This window comes from Sitodiplosis mosellana, unplaced genomic scaffold (genome assembly GCF_009176505.1).
Source record: "Sitodiplosis mosellana isolate CC-2019 unplaced genomic scaffold, AAFC_SMos_1.0 Smas_scaffold_6166, whole genome shotgun sequence".
Lineage (NCBI taxonomy): Eukaryota > Metazoa > Arthropoda > Insecta > Diptera > Cecidomyiidae > Sitodiplosis > Sitodiplosis mosellana.
This window is the reverse complement of record NW_022601407.1, coordinates 2,241,438-2,251,748: the sequence shown is the minus strand read 5'-3', so window position 1 is coordinate 2,251,748 and position 10,311 is coordinate 2,241,438. Positions and strand designations below refer to the sequence as shown.

The 10,311-nt window shown below is 33.8% G+C and overlaps 1 protein-coding gene across 3 annotated transcripts in view; it reads left to right on the top strand.

Moving 5' to 3' along the window:
• Window positions 1-2,639: 2,639 nt before the first annotated feature.
• The window catches only part of LOC129575035 (long-chain-fatty-acid--CoA ligase 4-like), a 13,619-nt gene continuing 5,947 nt past the window's right edge, over window positions 2,640-10,311 (top strand). Inside the window, exons 1-2 of one of the 3 annotated variants that reach the window (XM_055457835.1) lie at window positions 2,640-3,116; window positions 3,402-4,031. The gene's annotated coding sequence lies outside the window, so the exon portion shown is untranslated. Of the gene's footprint in view, window positions 3,117-3,401; window positions 10,047-10,311 lie in introns of those variants that run through there. The other 2 variants (XM_055457834.1, XM_055457833.1) reach the window with 2 other exon arrangements.

Here is a 10,311-nt window from a genome sequence, read left to right as displayed (position 1 = left end):
TAAAATTCATTGTCTTTGATGATATCTTTATAGATGTGTTTCCCTATTCGATTCAATTCGGTTCGATCGGCTTTATTTATTTATTTATTTTTTGCATTGGTTCAATTCAAGGTCCTAAAAATTGACTTCATTAAAAGTGCGATCTTATCGCCATAATTTGTCGCACCTTATCAAACAGTTGTTGGGTAACATTACATGTGCCATGGCGTCAGATCCAGTGCTAGAATGCACGGCATTTGATCGAGTTCATATTTGTTTTAGTTTTTTTCTGAGCTGTTAGAATTTCGGTCAATAATCTTTGAGGATCACGGTTATCAACTATTTCTTAAAAAGTATAACCAGAGTCTCTGATATCATCACAAAAAGTCGTCTTAGTATCAGCTGAGGAATGCATATGTAGCATGATGACGACAATCAGCCACTCATCCTTTGCCCATTATGAGTTTGCACTAAAATTGACGTCACACACCACCTCGCACGCAAGTTCAATTCAATTGAATAATCCTTTCGATTCGGTCGGCGTAATTAGTGTTAAATAAAAAAATTGATTTTCCACACAACCATATATCCGGTGCAAGCGTAATTATGAAATGGTTTGTTAAGTTATCGCAATAAAAATTTCGGTCAATCGCAATTCTAAGCGGCACGCTCTGCAATTATGACACTTTAGCAAACACAATAGATAGCGACCACTTCAGCTACCATCTTACGCAGAAGTAAGAAGTATCCCAATGAGCAAAAATGTCTTGATTTAGGCCTGTTAGGATGGTGATTTTGTAACGCACTTTCTATGTAGTTTATATGGCAGCGCAGGCCTGACCAGGCCCATTATTTGTATGTCTGTAATAGACCTGAGATATGTATAGTCAATGGACCAATCACATTATAAAATTACTAAAGTGGACCATATGCCTGAAATAGGCACAATTCTGTATAATAATACAATGTTAGTGAGGCCTGTATAAGGCATACTTGTATACACATTATATGCCTATGGTTTATGCATATATTTATAGTCAGAATTGCTCACTGGGATTCAATTAATTTCTATTGACTTTTCAAAAGAAAAAAACCACTGATAACGATATTTGCAGAAATAATTGACGCCTGTAGATCATGTCCAAGCCAGTGGCAAATCATTTTTGAAGTCCAGGTCTACATATTTCAAACACTGGTACAAGCAAATAAGAGCTTTTGTTATGTTATTGCATAACATACATTTTCGATTCGTCTCTATGGCCAATAATTGATTATTTTTTCGTTTTGATCGTCGAATCCTTGATCTGATACCTATATGTCATCGCATTCCAGTATAAAATACGCTAGACAGTTGGCTGATTGGTTTTTATCTTAGTCGAATTGGAAATTTGTTGTTTTTGGTATTTGTATTTTTCATTATCATGCATTTGGGTATGGCGTACGCGTGAATGGCAACAAGCTACTGACCTTTTTCGTTATAAAATAGATATATTTGTACAGTTATAGGTGCACCATTCAATCTTTTTATCTCTGACAATGCCCTTCAAATACTAATTACGCTCATTATGCACACAATTGCATCATTTCTTCCTTCTTCGAAATTGGATACCATTCCATTGAGTTTCATCGCAACAATGAAGTGGCATTAATATTTGTTTGTTTTTGCTCAAGTGGTTGAAGGTTTAAGTAGTGTTTGCAGAGCCATTGGTGGTGTGGTTATCTCAATCAAATTAGTCCTGTGAATCATCATTTGCACAACAGCCATTTCTCAGCCCATTAATTAATCCGCAATGATCAATCCGAAGAAAACGCGATTAATTTGAGACGACGAGATTATTCATTTTGATATCGAATATTTGAAAGTGAAAACAGCCTGCATGTATGTTTCCCAAACAAATGTCCGGGTTTTCATTCCGATGCATTTACCGTCTCCATTTCTAGTTTATAAATTTCGATTAAAAACTCGTCTAGTTTCAATGAACTTGTGACAAACATTGCAATGCAGTAAGATATTTAACATAAAATCATATTTAATGCTCGTTTCAAAGAAATTCAATTTCAAAATTAATTTCTTTCTTTGAAATGTAAAATCTTCTCGTCTGCGAATGTAACGTTGTTGAGTCATTATTCTGAAATCGTTTCGAGTTTCGAATACATTTTGAAATGTGAACATTTCGTTTTCGAAAAGAACGCACCCCAATGAACGTTGACAGAATAATAGTTGTGATTCGTAAATATGAATGTCAAAACATTTGCCTTTTTAACGGTCATTTTTCAATAAGCCATTGAATATGCCATTTTTCAATGAAGCTTCGCGTGATTTATGCGGAATCAATCATATTAATAATCGATGTGAATTATTTAAGCCAAATGCTTATATCGTTCAATATGAGGCAACACAATGGTGTTTGTATATCATAAAGTGTTGAATTCTATTATTTAGCCATTATTCAATGTTTCTCCCTCCCTCTCTCTCTCTCTCTCTCTCTCTCTCTCTCTCTCTCTCTCTCTCTCGTTTCTCATTTCGCGCGTTTCGTTTCATTGTTTTAATATACATAAATAACTACTTTCTTTTCACCACACCACCACACATTTTGTTGCATCTGCTCACAGTTTTTGTACATAGATGTGTGTATGTGTATGTGTGTGTGTGTCTCTTTGTATGCGTGCACAATTTTTCCGCCACGTTATTTCTCTCGCTCGAATCTTGAAGAAACGGAGAAAAAGAATTTACTTATGGAATATTCATACTCATTTCGGCAGCGTACTAGACACATTTAGGCCTATATTCGAACAAAAACACATGCACTTTGTATGTGTGCGTGTGTATATGTGCATATGTTTATGTGTGTGCGTTGGCTTATTTGTGTGTTCATTCGTTTGGACGGTTTGTCTATATCAGTGTTGTTTATTCCTACTATTTTAGAAACGTCGTCATAATTCAAAGTTCATTCCGGTTAAGTTGACTGTTTTCGTTTTTCTTTCCTTGTGTGGTGGTCTCTGTGGAAATTCCGATAATTGAAATTTCCATGTGCTTTCTCCGTGTGACATCAATACAAAAGCCATTCAAAATCGAATCAGTATTGGTTTAGATTCACAATTTCAATTGAAATAGAATATTTTCATTCAAAAATCCAGTAAGTAAAATGTGAATGATTGATAAGAATTTTGTTTATTTATCTTGAGATTAATTTCGGTATAAATGTTAGTAATAATTGGTGTGATTCAGTTGCGTTTATCTCCGTTAATAATCTACATCATGTTTTATGTTAAAATCAAAACATTTTTTTGTGTGTGTCTAAAAACGGATAAACAGATAAAAATTTCATATCAATAACAAAATGAAAACAAGACATTGAATTGCCCAAAACTATGACTAGCAATTTGGATATCCTTTTAATGTGTGTGCTTTTCTCCCATAGCTTTCAGTTTGACAGTCACAACAAGAGAAGACGAAAGAAAAAAAAACGAGTAAGCATTGAAAATCTATCATCAGCTGCATTTACTCACCGTACAACTATACGAAATTCAGACGATACTCGTGCTACTCAGAGTGTACACAGTTGTGTGATTCAGTCTTGGATCGTACGTTAAGCAGAACCAAAGATATTCACATCATATTCATAGGATTTAAGACGATATTACGTCAAGAATAAAAGTTGAAGGAAACAAAAAAAAAACAAAGTGGACTGAAAATATCAACAATTGCTCATAATTTGTGTGTGTTCTATAGCCAGCAGAGAAAAAAAAAAACAAAATCAAATTTGCTTAGTGTGGTACTTTAATTCGTGTTTATTGTTTGCATACGAGAATATATCACGCATCATTTTTATCTTGATGCATAGAAACGCGTGACTTTCCGAAAACAACGGACAGACAGTGAATCTCTTTGTAGGGACAAAGACATTGACAAAGAAATCGTTGATATTTTTTTTTGTGTGTTTTTCATTTATAAAAATAAAACCTTTATGCCCGTTGAAGTGAATCTCAAATCGTCGTAATAATTCGCGAGCATTCAGGATCGAAGAAGACACGAGAAATTGTTATCCAAGGTGAGCTTAACTTTATTAAATTATACCAAAAAAAAGAGTGAGTGATTCAAATTGTTTGTGTGCAACTATGATTAAATACGGTCTATGATCAAATTGCTTATTGGTCAGTTATTTTATTTGATTCAATTAAAATAATCGACAAAAACACGTATCATAATATATTAATGGAACAAATCATCGTATAATATTGGTTTTGTTTTGACGACATTCCGCCAAACGAATATTACGGAACATTGCGCAAACGAGTGAATGTTCTTTGATAAGGACACACTTTAATTAGAAAAATGAAAAATCTATTAATAGTATTGACATACAGAAGGAGAAAAGCGAAGAAAAAAAAATGTGTCAAATATGCTCCACTGTAAATGGCCCCAGTCAACATTGAGAACGCCTATATTAGCTTATCTGATGAGCTGGCCGCCGGTTGTGTGTTGTTTTGCCACCGCAAATATTTTTTGTATTGAGGCATGTACTCAGTCCATTTTGATGACAACTTTGGCATTTGATTCATCAATTGAATTACATTGAATAGAGAAATAGTTTTGCATTGAGACAATAGACGTGAGAGACAGTTAAATAAAATGTGATGACACACACTCACACCATTTAAAGAATTTTGCTTTGCCAAGAAACGATTCCTCTGTTTCAATTCAAGGTATTTATGAACTTACGTAGACACCATAAAATTCAATTTTCCATAGCTTGTGGTGTGATTCATTTCCATTGAAATTAATAATTTATTGTTATTTCAAAGACAGCCAAGCTGGAGAAGCAAAGCATTATCCTCCAAATAAAACCATGTGTAGCCTCACAAACTAGCGTGTGACAATTTTTCCGTTGCAAGTGTTTGTTTCCATTTTTTTTTTCTTTCTTCTTTTTACACTTCAAATACGACAGAAAAATATCGTACGATTCTAATACAACGAAACATTTTGTAGTGGTGTGGCGTGCATGTGTGTGTTGATGTGTCTGCTATCGAACGGAGGGTATCGTTGTATGCATGCATCACACATGGTGTATAGAGCGCGAAAGAGTGAGAGGGGAAAAGGAAATTAGAAGTCTATTGATCCCTGTTCACTGGTGCGCCATGACGTAGCGCATCACGCCACACCGTCGAAAACGTTACGCGATGAAATCTGATTGGTTCAAATAGCAATTACACACGTACATCAACAAACTCGTTTGAGTCATCGATGTGTTCGTACATGTATTACTCTGACACACAACTGTCTTCGAATGTTTTTGCTGCTTCGCGTATGTTAAAAACGCGACCGCATATAATCGATGTTTTGCTTTTTGTTATTTTTACGCTTGAATTTTTTTTCGTTGTTAATAACAATCAAATAGGTGCAATAAAGATAAATTGCAACTCTTTGCTCCCGAAATTTCTTATCAACACCACATTTATGAATATAGCCCACATGTTCAACAGCAACAACCGCCAGACAACTCACACACGCAAACAAAAATCCACATCTGATGCATATGTCTACATCTATATAAATCCCATAAACATGCATATACTTATAACGATCGCATTGCCTATGCTTGTCGTTGTAAAACAGTCGTACGATTTTTATGTGAACATTGTACTTTGGAGCACATCGCGTTAATCTATATGCATACACTTAACTGAATGAATGTCAGCATATATGTGTGCGAGTGATAAGTGTTGGTTTATTAACAGTTTGGATGAAAAACCGCGTGGCCTTACCGTTTGGCATTTTATCATAACGGAAAAAATATCTACTCAATACAAATGCTCATCTAATTCATTCGATTCCATTTGATTCAAGCACTGTACGGTTTTTATGTGGGCTTCAGATATCGAACACAGGCGTTGGTATAATTACATGCTTCACGAGAATTTTCTTTTCGAATCGTTAGATATGTTTCAAAAATCTCATTGACTTTGTTTTTGCTTGACTTTTACTCTCCACTTTGCACGCCCATTAAAATTCCTCGACAATTCCTGCTTCAGTCAATCGCTTACTATTATTAATTACGGATTTCAATTTCAATAGTTCATTGAAAGTATTCATTAACCATTGATACCACGCGATTTGATAATAAACCGTATGAGTCGTGTTTGATTATTGCTCGACGATACCGGAGAGAGGTAGGTCAGTATTTTATGTGTTTATCTTTTGTCATAACATCTATGCGCAACCAAGTCAATTTGCATTTTTCGTTAACGTCTTTTGTCGGTGTTTATTAATAGCGATAGGCACAAAAAACCTAATAAAATAGGTTCTACGTCTTCAATCAGAATCGAGTAGGAAAATTGTTGAGAAAAGCAGAAAGTCTTTTGTATTAGAACAGCTATTGTAGTCTATGATTCTTTGATTCATAGTTTGGATTTTTTTTGGCTTCGAATATGCCCACATGGGATCGCTTTTTAAATGTTTTCTGGTGTGCAAACAGAATTCTTTATTGAAATTTCATTGGTTTTACATAGAATAATGAAAATTGGCCTTAAAACTTCATTGAGAATACGCCTGCAATGGATTTCACAAAAAGATCACCAGTTTACTGGTCCAGTATAAGAGTAAATCATTTTCAAAGGGGAATTTTCGGCAATTGTTCTTTCTGATCTGGTAAATTGAGTTATTGTTATTGCCTTCAATGTGATGGATGCTTGTTGATACCAGTATACAATTTACACAATAATACAGCCGTTCAAATATTAACTGTCCACTAGAGGCAAAATATAATTTATTTAATACTGGTAGTCAATATTCAAAATGTATTTCATTATCAATGAACTTGAATTGTTCACGCTCATGAGCCATAAAATCGTTTGTTGCTGTTGAAAATCTCAAGACGCCAGTCCAATTCATACAAACAAATTGTTTGTTTTGTTAAGAGCATGCTTAAGAGTTGTGATGCATATTTCGGAATGCATTCCTATAAATTTGACACTTTAAATCACGACAATCAAGTCTTCACATCTAATTCAGCCTATTCGTTTTCAGTTTTTTTCTTCTTGAATTTGGAAATAATAACTGTCTCCAGGCTAACATTCAAATACGCATCCAAATCAAGTGCAGCAATTATTCTCAACTAGTTCATTTCTTTGCGACGTTTTTCAACCGTATCATATTTTGATAATGATCAACGTCAACGTTGTTTTTTTCATTCAAAATCCTCCTTTTGATGCACCCTATAAAAGAATCGAAAGAAGAACATGCTAGAAATAAGAAGAATGGGCGAAAGAATAAAAGAAGAAGAAAAACATAGATCGCAATTTCCAACATGTGTGTGTTTGTGTTTGTGTTGTGTTGTGTTGTGTTGTGTTGTATAGACTGCAAAGTTATATCATATGAAAACATATCGTATGTAAAACATCGTACGATTCGAAAATCTGTATTTGCCATGCGCGTGTACATGCTTATTTAATGCCATTCATACTGGAAAATAACAAAGAATAGGGTGCATCGAGGAATGCCAAAATAAAGAGGAGTATTCATCTGTGGCCACCGTGTCTATGTATGCGATTCGAAAGTGGTTACGATATAATAATGAAAACTGATGCAAATGAGCCGCATATCATGTACATCTTACGCAACGAACCACTACATATGCATAACTTAAGCCAATATAGGTGGTCACATTTTCGTTTTCGTTTGAATAACCTTCTTTAAAAGAAACATATTTACAAATAGGTGTTTAGGCTATGGTTTCGACGTGAACACCGTGAAAATTTTCCAGGACAATCGCCTTTCGATGCCATTCGATATGTACACCCTAAAATAAATTCATTTCAACACAAATGCAGTCAAAAGTCGAACCATCATCTTTGGCTGTGTTATTTTATCGTACGATATTTTCAATACCAGCCAGCAAAGGGCCAATACGTACTGTGAGCTCAAGAACCAAATAGAACAGACAATATGTTCGTGGTATAGATTCAAGTAAACAAAACGAGAGCACACAACATTCAAAACACCGCATCACGCCAGTGTGAAAATGTCAACTTTCTCGCCCTGTGATCTTACGTTATTGTCACAAATTCGTTTGACTTCCGAAAAACGCGATTGAATCGCCACATTCAATGAATTATAATAATTTTTTCTGTGTTGATAAAATTGTTCACGGCATTTTTCAGTGAATTTACAATTCATACGTTTCCATTCGCTACCCATTTTGCGCTCAGATAGGACATATATTGAAAAATAATTAACGGTGTCAGTTTGTCGAGCGCAAGAAATATTAAAACGTAAGGTGAACGAGTTAAACGTAAATTGATAGAAACAGTAAGAGGATATATTTAACTGAATTAAAATCAACTGATCAAACTACATTTCAACTTTCGGCATATTGAAGTGAGTATCATGTAACTGATTTCTTTCGTTCATTTTCAATTTTTTTTCTTTAAAGCAAGTGGTTGTTTCCACCCAAATGTACTGATTCAATGTTTAATGACGTTACAAATGCATTTTGGGCATGATTTTTCTGATTAAATTCAAACTGAACGTTTGTTGAAATCGATGCACAAAAAGATATTATATTTTCTACACCAAGAAAAATCGCAACTTCTTTGAATGAATTTTATCAGTATTCTGTCGTTTTGTTTGTGAAATTAAAAGAATAACAACAGATATTTGATATATGTATTCTGTGGCCAAATAAAATTTAATCAATCGTTGCTGTAAACGTTCATTTGAATCAGTGATAGCATTTAATACTCGACAGTCGCGATATTGCTTTGCTTTGCTTTGCTTTACTTTTAAAGTCTTCAGTAAAAATATCAGAATATAGAGTAAATGAGCTAAAAATGTGAAAATGTGAGGGAAAAAAGAAGAAATAAAAACCGTGTTTTTGGTCTGTTCGGACTTAGAATATAAATGGTCAACTAGATAAAGCTATAGTAATCAATTTAATTGTATGTTCATGAAATGTAATCGCATCAAGGTTGCATTGATACTATTTGACAAACCGTCAAAATACAGAGTAACGCAATAAAAATAAATCGGTTACAATTGACATTTGGTGCGTGTTTGAATATATTTAAACAAAATATAAATAAACTTTTTAATTCTATGACACAATGAGTTGTGTAATGCGAAATCAGCCGACATTGACTAGAATATTCACTTGAATTCAGACATTTTTTGAATATCAAATGTGAAAAAAGAACAATTTTAATCAATGAAAACAAAAATTGTTGTCGGTGCACAGAAAGATAAAATTGCAAAAGCTATTACATGATAATCAAACGAAAATTGATTCAAATTTCACTGTTATTTATGATGTTATACGTCTTTCCCCCACCTTCGCTAGCTTTCTTATCATCATTACATTAGATGCTCTCATGATATGATCAAGTTAATGCAACCAGCGAAATGAAATAAATCACTTGAGCCAAAGTCCATTTCATGATTTAAGCTGATTTACCCGCTGTTTATGCGATCATACAATTATTTGCTCTTTGATATGTTTTTTCTCTCTCTCTCTCTCTCTCTCTCTCTCTCTCTCTTTCTCTCTCTCTCTCTCTCTCTCTCTCTCTCTCTCTCTCTTTTCGCCATTGCCATGAAATTAGATAAGTTAGAAAAATTTAATCCGATCGATGTATCAACAACAAGCCAAATTTTTATTAGCTTCGTTATTGTTGTGAATAATAGTGAAATTGTGATTTAATTCGGCGAATTCTTGATTTACTTGGAAATGGACGTCAATAAAAAAATGCCTTTAGAATTAAATGAGTATAAACATCTTCTGTGCGATTTGGATTCGGATGTTGAAAGGAAATTCATTGGAAACAACATTGAAGCAAATCATCAAAAGCAAATCAAAACAAATTGAACTTGCAACCGTGATATTCTAATGTTATGATTATATTTTTTTAGTACTGTACATGGGCAAATGATATGAAAATTGACTGATAATTACCAACAGAGAAATTTACCATTAATTGGATTTTATAATTTGAAACAAAAAAATCAATTTCCATTGAGCTCAAAGAGTCCAATTGCGTTCATCGATCACTACCGTGTTTAAATTCTGAGTTGAAAGGTGCAGAAAAGCACAAAGAAAAAACTCCCATATCTATCTATAGGTGAGATTGAGAGTAGTGTATGTTTTTTTTCGGATTTATATTTTTAAAAAGTCGAGTATGTTTTTCAGTGATTTTGTTTTAAGAAAAAGAGAGCAAGTTTCTTTCGACTTAAAAATAGGTAAAGTAGAGTATGTATTTGGACTGTTTGTGGCTATGATAAAGGCGAGTATGTTTCATAAACCTTAATTTGCGTTAAACAAGAGTATGTATTTTGTTAGTTTG